The following is a 9411-nucleotide window of genomic DNA, read 5'->3' on the forward strand; positions in this document are numbered from 1 at the left end:
CTGGACTGGACTTCTGGCATACTTTACACTGCCGCTCCTTAGTCACTGTCACTGAAACACAAGAACCCAACACACAGCCCTGTGTCCTGTTCCAGACTCTCTGACCTCCTCTCTTTGGAGGCCTTCACTGCCTTGCATGCTTTCTAATATAATGTGTTTTAAAACTGTGTTTTAGTGCTAGAGCCCTTTTTTTGAACTTCCACTAAAAAAGGTTAGGCAACCTTGTCCAAAGGGCCAGTGAAACACCTGATTAACTAAAATTAATGTTGAATGTTCTTTTAACTTTTATTGTAATGTATTTTTTCTTAACATTTCGGTTTTACCAGAACACTTTTTCTGACTTTTCTTATTGTAACAATGTGCTTGCCACTGCTGTTTATTTGTGGGCCATTGGGCCTCTCGGAGTTTGCCTGTGTTGCAGCTTGTGACATGAAAGAGAGAAGAAAATGTGAAGGGGAGAGAGGGAAAAAAATCACAAGAGTGAGGAAAAGCATGAGAGGGAGGGAGAGGTAGGAGGGTCGCTGGACGGGTTGGATAACAATGGCTGGAGTCCAAGGTTGGCTAATAGTATCTGACACACTGCAATTTTGAGGCTTATATCAACATTGTTTTTACAGCTGTAATTAAGCCACCTAATCAGAAGCACATTGGTCGGGACAGTCTGGGGCTGTGAGGGGGCAGACACACAGTGAGCTGTGTTCAGCCCTGCGGCAAGGCAGCAGCACCGCACTGGGCTTGGGCTAGGTGGAGGCCAGCCAAGGGAGCTGTGGGTGGGAGAGCATCCTGAGTGTGACACACACACATCCACACAGAGCTGTACATTGGGAACCAGAGCCACTCTGAATTTGTATAGATACTGGGAGGGAGCTGTGATTTTTGCAAGTACGACCGGAGCTATACATGTGTGGATGGGAATTTTGTGTCACATCTGTCCAAATTATGTTACAGGCTGTGTGTGTGTGTGTGTGTGTGCTGCAATAGTCATCTGGTGGCGTGCTTATCTGTGTTTATCAAGTGCTCAGTTATGCCCAGAACTTAGTTATGCACGCATGTGTGCATGTGTATTTCCATGTTTGTTCAGTGGTTGTTTTATGGTGTGTGCCTTCATGCAAAGAAAAAAAAAAATCTTGGAAATGTGTATATGAAAGGGAGAGGGAACATGTGCATGTGTGCGGTCGCCACAGCCCCACAGAGGTTCACCCCACCCTTGTTAGGGCCCAGTGCCGAGTCACCCAACTCTCAAATGGCAACAGCACACAGACAGGCCCACACACACACACACACACGCACACACACACACCTACACCCCCCCCCCCCCCCCCCACACACACACACACACACACACACACACACGCATACATATACAGAGCAGGACGTGCAGCTCAGCTGGGGCCAAAGTCAACAGATGAGCTGGTCTGAACTGGCTTGCTGTGTGTTCTGATTGTAAATTGCGCTGGTGATGATTAGAGAACTCCAGCACAGGATGTCGACTCTTAAAACTGTCCAGAGAAAATAATTTTCTACTATGTTCAGGAAACTTTTTTTTCCTTTCTCCTTTACACAGCCCCCCACCCACTACCCCCACTCTTTAATTTAAACATCATGGGGCTGTATATAAGGAGGTGGAAGGAGCTGGTGTGTAAATTGGTTTAAGGCCCCAAGAGTAAAACATTCCAGACAATGGAGGCTGTTTAGAGTTTTATCTTATCTCTGTAAATGCACAAGAACCCATTCATGTGTAAACCTTTATAAACTGGGCCCATGCATACACATTTATTCCTTAATTCTCTCTATGCTTTTAATTGTTTTAGTGTTGGCTTCCTTTTGATAAGGGGAACGTTTGAGAGCAATGGTATGTGACAGATTGTAGGTGAGGTAAGTGTGCATTAACAACATTCATTGTGGTTTACTGTAGTGTGGCTGTCAGAAAGTGGTAGGGAAGATCCATTAGGGTTTATTTAACAGAGTCAGAGGTTAAGAGGGATGAATGACCCTTGTTCTGATCTTGACTTTAAACTCACTTTGTCATATCATCATCCTGAGACACACAACACTTGGCTCACCCAGCTTGTTGTTGTTTCCTTTGTGTCCACAAACACTACAACTTTCTAACTCATCCTCTAATGACACTGTGTTCAGCTTGTCTTAGGGACTGTGCAGAGAAACAAACCTGGATCCTTGATTTCTCTTATTGGAAGTCAAATCAGTCGGTGATAACACTATCCATGGGCTACTCTTTGATAAACAACCAATACCTTTGCATCAATAAAGAGACCTTAAACAACAAGCCACGAATGTCTCTACGTTGGACTGGACACGTGTGTAGAGTTTCACAAGCGGTGTGCAGTCTGTAGCCAGCTGGCAGATTTAGTCCTTCATTCTTGCACCCCTGCTGTGTCACCCAGCTTGGTGACCATGAATGTGTTCGCAACTACTGAGCCCTTTCACCACATGCTTCGGGCTAATTTAGATTTATGACCATTTTAAAGACTTGCCAATGCCGTCCTCTGCAGATGACATTCTTGCTTCTCTGAGTCACATAGCATTAGCCATGTTTCATTATAACAATGAATGCTTTAAGGAAATGAAAGTATAGAGGCAATTGAGGATATGATGGATTGAGAGAGAGGAAGACAAGTCCGTGTGACCTGTCTGGAACAGTGTGTCGCTGCTCTCCTAAACTTTGGCTGTAGTTTCTCTCTCTCTCTTGTTTTTTTTCCCCCTCTCTCCCACCCCCACAGACATGTCCAGCTTGATTTAATCAGGGAGGCAGGAGGGGAAATCAAACTGGGAGAAGGTCCAAAAACGTCTTTGAGGGGACCGGCCTGATCCTGAGACCTAATTGACCCTGGGGGCAAGCAGCAAAGACAGTCAGTGAGCATGTGAGAAAGACTGCTTATATTTGTATACTGTCTGTGTGTGTGTGTGTGTGTGTGTGTGTGTGTGTGTGTGTTTGTGTGTGTGACTTGAAGAAAGGATTCAGGCTAGCGGAGAGCGTGGTGTCAATGTGTCCCTCAGGTGGCAGCAACAGCACAGTCACACACGGCGCTGTGTTTGACATGAAGAAGGTGGGGAGAGCATTTCCTACCAACACTCCCTCCTCCTCCTTTTCCTGCTGTGCAGTTCAGACGTTTGAGCTGACGCTAAATTCCTGTTGACAAGCTCCAGGTGGGGAGCGGGACACGTTTGCCGTCGCTGAGGCCCCCGGGGCCCTGCGGGAGAGTCGTTGTCTTTCCCAAACATGCTACACCTCTTTCTTCCTTTTGTTCCTCCGATTGTTTCAATGTCCCCTCTCTCTCCTCTTCTTCCTCTTTTTCTCCCTCACATTTCACGACTGTTTACACAAAGTGACGGTTCCTCCTGAGCTTGCCGGCTTGCGGTTGACCGAAACAAATAAATAAATCTGCGAGGACACACATTCATTCATAAACAGTCTGAACACAGCCCACAAGTACGTAACAAGATGAGAGATGGATAGAAAATATAAGCTGTGGGAAGAGAAAGTAAATTAAAAACAACTCATCGCACAACTATGGAATGCAACAGCCGAACATGCAGAGACAACTTACTAAACAATGGGATTCTCTGGCTCCCTCATCTGTGTTAAATATTCCAGTGTTACTCTCCTGCAAGTGTGACTCAGAGGATGTAGAAAGTCGATATAAGCCTGCCATTGGTCCGTTTTATTTGACTGAGTTCTCTTTTCCTCCTGATCACTATTGCAGGTGTCCAAATCACCCTTAAATGACACAACTGGAAATGACTCTTAAGTTAGAAACCTACGCACTGAATACTACACATTGTGTTAGCTATTGTTGGGAACATGCAGTCCCTCAAGCCTTCTTTTGTAGTTATGTTTTACCCGACATTCATTCATCCTTCACATTATCTGTTACAATAATAAGAGGTCTTTCCTGTTTCCTTGATTTAGCCTTTTGCGGGTTAATGCAAGGGCTGGCCTCCCCACATCCAGACATCCTACAACAAGTTTCATCCCAACGCTGTTCAGTCAGGGCGCCATCACTTGCATGTACAGACTCGGTGTCACCACAGAAGACAACCAGCATTTTATTGGTTTAACCAAAAAATTAAAAACTCACAGCTTGTTTTTTTAAATGTTTTTACAGACATTTTCTTACGCTGCTGACTTTCAGGGTACTTATTATGATATGATCATTAATTCAGTTTGGTAAAAGACGTGTTTAAAATGGACCAACACCTTGTCACACTGGAGGCCTGTTTTTATAGTCTCACTAAAACCCTGCCAGGGCTGACTCTGACTAAGGCCCTGTATAGTGTGCAGTATGTATCCAGACAGCAGTCATAGGTCTTGAGGGACAGAGTTCGTCTCAGCGTGTCTGTGTGTGCAAGTGTGAGCTCAGTGTTCAGGAGAGGGACTTGGATGTGGAAAGACCCAGATTTATACGTTTTGCTCCTGGAATATCCCCGAGATATGTTGGAGGCAGCAGGGGGATTTTATAAAAGTCTTCTCCGGTTTCTCTGGTTCAGCATTTTGTCGTAGTGAGAACATTACGTGGTGACAACAGGCATTAAAATACTGCCCCCCTCCTCCTCCTCTTTTCCCATTCCTATTCTCGTCTGTCTCTGTCTCTCACTCTGTCTGTTGTTTAATTCCTTTACTGACTTCTATTTCTTCTTTGAAAAGATGGTGACAGCCAAGTCGCAGATTTGAAACAAAACAATGAATTAACATCATTGAAATGGATTAATGAATGGAACGATATTATTCGTAGAACCACAAACAGACATACTGCTGAATGTCCTCAAATCTGACCTGAAATTGTTGTTTGCGTCCTGCCGCATCCAAAAAAAGTGCCTTCTCCTCTCTAAAATGTTGCTACTTCCACCATTACAGCTTCCTTTCAAAGGCTTTTTCCTTGAAGCTAAATACTTCTCTCATTCTAATAGCACTCCTGAGAACAGACCGCTTATTCTGATATGAATTGAAAACGCACCAAAGGAATCAGCCATGGCATGACATTTAAAGCTTTAAACATAAAAAGGAGCAGAGCAGAAATGTTTTATTATTCATATAGGTGTAAGCTAGGTTTACTTGTATTAAGTTTAAAAAAAAAAAGAAAGAAAAAACGTTTTCATGTGTGCTGTACGTGTCTCGCTAGAAAACATTCAGCCAGATTAGAACTCAAGTCTTCACTCTGGTTTCTGTTTCCACTACACCATAAAGAAATCATTTAGGTCAGAGGAAATGATTAACTGTTAATAATATCGTGCCAATTCTCTCCCTCTGTGGATATGGATGTTAAAGTGAACGGAAATACCAAAATGGTCTGTTTGGGTGGCTGACTACATGTGAAACCACATCAGTGTCCTTGAGACCAGCTACTTCTTTCGTTTGTGTGTGTCTGGGCAAATGTGTGCATCAGAATGTGTGTGTGTGTGTGTGTGTGTGTCTCAAGCAGCTCTGGAAGGAACTTGGAGAAACCACTGGGAGCTCCTCCAATTGCACCTAGTGTGGACTCATTTGTTGACTCAGTGATGGTTAGAGGGGCAAGTGTTGCCATCTTAGCACCAGCACAGTCAAGTGGGAGACAGACAGAAACACACACTCACTATAAAAACAACATCAAATGGTGCTTTTAACAGGCTACAGTGTATACCAGGTGTGCAGTCTGTCTCATGGTAATCCACAGAAAGTTTCATGCAATTTGAATGACAAACTACACTGACAGCCAGTGGCCAAAGGGTGCATTTGGTTGGGGTGAGGAGAGACCGGGACTGGAGCTACTGTATGCTGCAGTTCAGGTGTAAAACTCGGGATGAAACCAAATACCTATTCTCTAGCTCCCCTCCTTGACTGCAGGCCTTGAGAAGGACTTTATTTTCCCTTACCAAAAATGGTCTGGGGTGCTAAAGAAGCTCTGATTCGCACATAGCTGACTGTGTTATTTTTAATTTATTGGACAAAGCCTCAGCTGTGGAAGTCAACAGAGAGATTCTGGCGATTCAAGCATTCTCCAAAGCAGCCCAAACTTTGTATTAATAGTTAAAACTCAACAGCACAATCAGATCACCAAACCAAACAACACTTAGGCCTCTGTAGGAGTCAGCTCTCTATGTCTCTTGTTTTACACAGTGAACAGGATGCCTAGAGGCTCAGCACGAAGATGTAAAGGTGAAGAAGTATTAAATATAACAAAATCTAAATGAAATGAGATGGTGTAATTGCATGGAACGTTTATCTTCATTAACATTTGAGGAATTTCCATTTGGGTATCACAAGCCTTTCAGATTGATGCATATCAAATAGTTTCTAATGTTGATTTTCACCTCTCATACACTTGTTTTTACTGATCATGCTGTAATGAGGATCACTTGGGAGCCTATGGTTTAATAGGAAGGCCAGATGTAATTTCAGCAGGCTGTGTTAAGACGCAGGGAGTTGCATCTGGTGAATGGTCAATATCCTCGATCGATGCTGTTCAAATTTGGGATGCCATAGGGCCTGACAGCTATGAATTGTATTATTTTGGGCAGAGTGAAGAATGGATGGAGTGGGATTGTTATGTGTTGGGAATTCAAGCCTAATATTTGTTTTCTGTACATAGATGATCTTGAGTTTCGGGGATGAGGCATCTGTTTTTTGGTCAAATCACTGCAGGCAGATGAAACTTTGACTCTGAAATTCTATAACAACTACACATATAACTTAGAAATGTTCAACACTAACTGCAGAAGGGTTCTATTTTTCCTAAATGCAGTTTCTGGGAAAAAAAACACCCCAACAACTTGACTTTATCTTTAGACTTGTGATTGAAAAATGATATGATATGTAACATTTCCTCCATCTTGAGGAAGAAGTTAATCTTCTTAAGAAGGGAAATAAGGTTGAAGTGGTCCAATGTGTTCTAAATTGGGAAAGAAGACAATTAGGCTTGTGGCTGTCAGTCAACTCACTGTTGCAAGGTGTTCTATGAGGTGAAATCAAGCAGGAGAACTAGGGGAGAGGTGGTGAAGTGAGATGGAGAGGCCAAGCAGCCAAGAGGCTACACTAGAGTAGCCGAGTGCTGGGGAGGAAAACACCATTGTACTGTTCGTTTGGAGACATTCTGTCAAAGCCGGTCCAGGCTGACACCTCGGATCACAGTTTGATAGACGGAAGAGTAGCTTGCGCTGACTAGGTCCTATTAAGGTGGATGTTTTAAAAGTTTGGGCCAGGCACTAGGGAAAAAATAGGAAGGACACAGAGGGGAAGTGGAGCCTGAGCAGAGCTGACATGCTTCAAGACCCTCTTCCCCAAACGCACAGTCGGGGGTCAAATCACTTTTCCTTTCTTCAACCAGTCTGGCTTGGTGTCCAACTTACTGAATGTCTAATGAAAAAGGAGCTGCAGATAGCCACACAATGCTTCAAAAAACACACTCTTTCACAGCCACATTTGGATAAAACACTGCGGTAAAATGCCAATACACAAAACCCAACTACAAAGTGTGCACAGACGCATTCTAACAAATGCTTGCAAGCGTTCATGCAAGTATGGATGCACACAGATGGGCACATCTGCATAGATGCAGTAGTTGTTTTGTTCTAGTGTATATTGTGACAACAAACAGGCTCGTGTCCAGTAGGTTTCCGTGCACGACTGTTTGTACCCTACTGCAAGCCCCCTCTCCTGGATCAATGCTCTCCTGCTGTCACAGTGAAGTGAGCAGGCAGACGCAGCCAAGAGAGGCCTTCTATCCCTGCAGAAGCACAAAAGCATTGAGAGGTGGTGAAGTGGGGTGCATAGTGGGGGCAACGCTTGAATGTGTGCGTACGCGCACCGCTAGTCGTCAGCGAAGGGGCGAAAGCGGACACACTGCACCTTGACCACCTATTATGAAGCTCTTTGCCGCGATGTCAAGTGAAAGCAAGTTAATTGGGTGAAGCTGTAGAGCATGTTAGGGCGGTGGTTGAGGGCTTGCAGGCTTGACAGTTGAGTGTCAGTGGGACCCAGTCAAGTGTGGCTGAGAGACAGAGCCCTGTCACCGGGCCTAAAGCAGGGCCGCTGGGGCTGTTAGGGAGAGAGACCAACCCCTCCCTACACACACACACACACACACACACACACACACACACACACACACACCTTGGCACAACACGTTTACACGAACACTCAATTACATTGACTCACCCCTTCAGTGCACTCCCTCTCTATGTCACAAATGTAGATTATTTTAGAGAGATTTAAGTAATCTTTTCTCAAATTAGAGACTTCGCTTGATTTTGTCAAGTTTGTATATATCTTTGTAGTAAATGAGTTTTCTTGTTTAGTTTGGATTTCATGTATAATACATATTTTTTAATAAAATGTGTCCTGCAGTCCTATGTGATGAAATAAGCGTCATTGTTGGATTTCCAACCCTATAATTATTTATTTATTTATTTTATAATTATTTATTTTAATAATTGTATATCTAAAACATCTTTTAATGTCTCGTAAAACATAAAACATATATATATATATATATATATATTTATATATATATATATATACACACACACACGCATGCACACAACTGTTTCCAAAGTAAAATCAACTTTACTCAATTTAAATTTTCTGTTTATTTTAAGAGGTTGTAAGTGAAATAACAGTTGTATGTTGAAAACTAATAATCATTGTCAGTGATTTAATATTCAACACAACTGCAGATTAGATGCACTTTTATATTTTTAAATCCTTAATGAATTACAAATAATATTGACTGTATTTAACATGACTAGTTTTTAGTGGCTTTCCTTACATGCATTATCTATTGAACAAAGTAAGTGTGGACCTGACAAGTTATTGACGAACCTAAGTAGAACTTAACGAAAGAGGCCCCAAATATTCACCGTTAAGCGATTCCCTGGGGAGGTTTATAGAGCAGCTTTACAGATAGTGTCAGAGGGTTGCAGGGATGCCCATTTATCTTCCTAAAGCTCACATTCAATCTCCATCACACTGTCAGATGGAAATGAGACCCTCTCTTTTCTACCATTCACAACCCCAGAAGTGCTACTCAGTGATCCTCTCTCAGTATGACAAAAAGACCCTAATTAGAGGAGATTGAATGATAGATGAGAGGAAAATGCCCGGGGCCCCGAGATCATTGTGTTTAACACCATGTTATGTGGCTGTATTGCTGTAATATTTGTACTGAGCAGTGTGGGGATCAAGCATGGCAGCCGATCCCCTGCTATGGGTGTCTCAACATACTCAACGATCCATAATGTGGGCCTTATGAAACTGATGGGCCAGAACACAGTCTCTATTCTGAAAGGCACAAAGCATTTGACAAGGTTGTTAGGACTTCGTCCCGGACACAGTCACCGATTAGGCTAATCCTTCGGATTCGTGTTTGTATCCAGCAGTGCAGAAGCATAGAAAAGCCGTTCAGAGCCCTGTCCCAA

Source organism: Symphodus melops (genome assembly GCF_947650265.1).
Source record: "Symphodus melops genome assembly, chromosome: 2".
NCBI classification, from domain to species: domain Eukaryota; kingdom Metazoa; phylum Chordata; class Actinopteri; order Labriformes; family Labridae; genus Symphodus; species Symphodus melops.